Consider the following 4,620-nt stretch of genomic DNA (forward strand, 5'->3'; position numbering starts at 1 on the left):
CATAGACAAAAGGACCTCCTGCATCAGATGGGCTTTGCCCATTTCATCTTAACATCTTCCTACATCTGTAATCCTCCTTTCAGAGGCCATTTTTTTCCCTCTGAAGCTTTGGCAGGTAATAAAGCAAGGAGGTATCCAGGATTGGAAAATGGCTACCAGAATAGATTTTCATGTCCAGAGAGCATGTTTTCCAATTCCGTAGAAGAATATTCTATGTCCCATGCCTTCAAAATTCTGTAGATCACTCACTATTTGTTGTTCAGATGTGAAGTACAGTTGTGCTTCTCTTTAGCCCAACCCTGAGAACCCTTGTTATAGTAAACACAACCCAAAAAACTATGAGCTAAAGCTTCTTCATGCTTGACAAAAATACTTGCTTTGCTGACTGTGTCAGTTCAGGATAGAGATTTTTCCAGTCAGTTCTTGACATGGCTTGACCCCTGCAAATTAGTGGCCTCAGCTTCTTCCCTGAAGAAAGATAAAGGGTTCAACATGATATATAGTCCCTTGCAGGGACTCTGTTTTGTATTGCAGTCAAAGCTGAATCTAGGCAAAGTGGGGAAGTGAGAACTATTTTTCAACACTCATTTTTGTTTCCTTGCAATGGGCTCTGAAAAATGTCTTCTTGATTTTCCCCTAATCCCAAAGAACTTTAAACACTTTTTTTGTTTTTTGTTCTTTCTTCTCTGATCACATTAAGTGAGTAATTTAACTTCATTCTTCCATATAAAACAATTGTGATTGTAGTACACACTTCAAAAGATTATTGTGAGGATTTGATCTAAAACAGAAAAGACTTCAGACCTTACTAAGTGTTGTAGGCTCCACTGAGTACAGTTTGGGTCAAGGAGTCTCACCTGAACTTCAAACTGGATCTTCTAAACATTCTGTATCACTTTTTTCCCCATATCCTTCATAGATCAGGAGGCCAAGGGCAATATATGACAAGGTTAAAATGCAATGGCCAGAGCCTTGAGAAATCTGTCAAGGCAGTTTGAGTTGGGTGTTGTAAAGGGTGCAGCGGGCTGCATTCTGCCACCCATCTCTTGGCCGCCTGGCTAGCTAGCTTATACCCTGTAATAACAACGTACAATTGTATTCATTTAAACACTGCCTGACCCATTATATCTAGCCTCTTCTTGGCTAACTCTTACATCTTAATTAACCCATTTCTAATAATCTGTATATTACTACATGACTGTGGCTTACTGGGATAAGTCTAACCTACATCCATCTCGGGTTGGATAGCCATGGCATCTGCCTGACTTTGCTTTCTTTCTCCCAGCATTCTGTTCTGTCTACTCCACCTAGCTAAGCTGCTGTCCTATCAAAAGGTCAAGGCAGTCTCTTTATTTAACCAATGAAAACAACACATAGAAAGAAGACCATCCTACACCATTTCCCCTTTTCTGTTTAAACAAAAAGGAAGGCTTTAACTTTGATATAGTAAAATTACATGTAACAAAACAGTTATCAAGTAAGAATTACAGTCACAATATTTATATCTATTTTATCTTTTATCATAACTAAGGAAAACGCTAACTATCTATCTAATCTTCAACTCCATCAAAGACTCCAGAAGGATATAATATTACCTAAGCAGACAAGAAATAAGCAACTTCCAAACTCTAGAAATGATAGAGACATTGCTGCCTGGACAGTCACCCAAAGTTTTTCTGTACTGTTGGGGCATCCATCTTCAGCCTACAGGCCCATAGTATCCAGCAGACATTTCCATGAAGCAGGAACTTTTAAAGACAGTTCAGTCACTTTGCTTTGTATTCTGCAGAATGTCTCACAGAATCTCTTATGAGTCAGGAAACCCAAAGGAATAGTTTGGATGTCATTAGTTGGGATCTTCTAAATGACCTTAGGAAAGACATTTGGTCTCTCTGAGCCATATTATTTTGCAAAGTGCAGATAGTAAACTTCTTTCTCATTCGAAAGAACACAAATACTTTTCAGAAAAAAACCTTTAATATTAAATTAAAAAATTAGAAGACAATTGAATGTATAAACAAGTAGGCAAATATACAGTAAGATCACAGCATATGGTCTGGACAGGCAGAATTTAGTTTATATAATGTGAAATAGTGTTCAAATTTAGAAAGACAGGAATTTAATATGGCCAGAAATAGTACCATTGATATAACTATCACATGAAAAAATTGTTTAGGTTGAGTAAATTTTATAAATATATACATATGTTAAATATATAAATTATATACATATATGCATATAAGTCTATATATACACATATTTGTGTGTGTGTGTGTATGTGTGTGTGTGTTAAAGAGGTTTAAATGTAGTTCTCTATAATGGGGGCACACTGACTCCCCCAGACATTGTTGGTTATCAGATAAAGAACCTAGAGCTAGGAGCAGATGCCCTCTTTTCTAATAGTTTGTCAGTGAGGTAGCATAAACTCCCAAAATATTATTAACTTTGCTTTTGGTTACCTTCTAGAACTTGATGGCTAAAACCTATTGCTGAAGACACAGACACCACATACTTCAGTCAGTGAATATGAAAAAATCAAGCTGGTATTAACCTAGAAGCTTCATCCTTAGTGGCTAGTTTCCATGGTAACAGGAAGTGCTTGTCCATCATACTGGGAGAAAAACATCATCAAAAGTCTAATCCAGCTGTGAACTCTATGAGCTACAAACATGGTCTTGGAAGATGCGCCCATGGGTGCAATAGTGGCACAAATGTTACGGGAGTAACAAGCCACTTTCTGATTCGACTTAAAGTCCACTCCACAAGATGGAGCTCATGCCTGCTACCACTAATTTGGCCAGAAATTTGTGGCTGGATAGTCATAGGCCCTAAAGGAGAACCTAATGCTATTATTCTATTAAATGGAATAATAATAATAATAATAATAATAATAATAATAATGGCAAACTGTTCCTGTAAGCTCTTACCTTTATACCCACTGATTACTACATCTCTCAAGCTTTATCAAGAAAAAACCTTCCTTTTATAATAGATAGTGGTTAAAACAGACACCCATAACTGGTGAGGATGAGTGTTTAGCCTTACATAGGTCGTAAACATCACCTTCCTTCCCCCAAGACTCAAGGATCAACTCAGAAGTGGGGACAGAAAGATTGTAATATCCAGGGATAGTAGACATCTGTAGGGCAATAGTATCGCTCGAAAAGACAGCAGCATACATAAACTCATAGCAGCTGGGGCTGTATATATGAGACTTGCCGAAAATCAAGCCAGTTAAAATCCCAGCACAGATGGGGAAGGGGCTCAAAAAGTCTCACCGCTATCTGATGAGCTATTGACAATGATGGATTCTGGGAAAGGGAGAGTCAGCTTTCTTCAGGGACACTGACCCCAAGAAGTAACCCATGTTCTAGTAGGGGGTCTCATACCCACGTTCACACAGGCAGTACCAAACGGGCTCTGTGAGTATTTTTAGAAATAGAAAGAAAACACATTAAGTTGAAATGGAAAATGGTAATAAAGACAGAGAAGATGTTTGTTCTAAAACTTCACCCACACCCACCCACACACACACACATTAAATACCATATAAAAGATAGCCATTTAATTAAATTTTCTCTTTACTTAAAAACTCTTCTGCTGGGCAGTGGTGGCTCATGCGTTTAACCCCAACACAGAAACAGGTGGGTCTCTGAGTTCAAGGCCAGTCTGGTCTACAAAGGGAGCTCTAGGACAGCTAGGATTGTTACACAGAGAAACACTGTCTTGAAAAACAACAAACAAACAAAAAAATTGAAAAAAACAAACAAAACACCCAAACTCTTCTGAAAAATAAAGAAAATTCTACTTTCTCATGAGCATTCTTAGGAACACAAGGAAATATGTGTGAGGAGAGTTAACTGCATATTTCTCAAATCAGCAAAAATTTGAGACTTAAGATTTTGTCTTTTGTTCATGCATTTACATGTGTAAATTCATGTGTTTTGTATGTGTGTGTGTGTACACATGTGGTCCACTTCACATATCATACCTCAAGAGTCATCTACTTTGTTTCTAGAGACAAGATCTCACATTGGCCTGGAACTTGCCAAGTCAGAGAGTCTAGTTGGCAGGGATCCCTGGGATCCTCATGGTTTTACCTCCCCAGTGGCTGGAACTGTGAGCACCTGCCACTATGCCTGGCTTTTCTATATGGTTCTGGGATTGATATTTGGCAAACCCTTTACTGACTGAGCTAGCTCCTCAACCTTCAAAATACAAATCAAGACAGGATAATTGTGATGTTTATATACCCAAATATTACATGAGTCTAAAAGTAATGAAAAAGATATATTTGAACTAGTTTTATGTCAACTTGACACAAGCTAGAGACATTTGAAAGGAAGGAAACTCAATCGAGAAAATGCTCCATAAGATCTGACTGTGGGGCATTTTCTCATTTAGTGATTGAAGGAGGAAGCCCAGTCCATTGTGGTTGATGTCATCCCTGGCCTAGTGGTCCTGTATTCATATCAAAGCAGGCTGAGCAAACCATGGTGAGCACACTAGTAAGCAGCACCCTCCATGGCCTCTGCATCAGCTCCTGACTCCAGGTTCCTGCCCTGCCTAGGTTCTTGACCTTATTGCTTTCTGATGATCAGCTGTTATATGGAACTGTGA

This window comes from Myodes glareolus, chromosome 1, assembly GCF_982192425.1.
Source record: "Myodes glareolus chromosome 1, mMyoGla1.1, whole genome shotgun sequence".
NCBI classification, from domain to species: Eukaryota; Metazoa; Chordata; class Mammalia; order Rodentia; family Cricetidae; genus Myodes; species Myodes glareolus.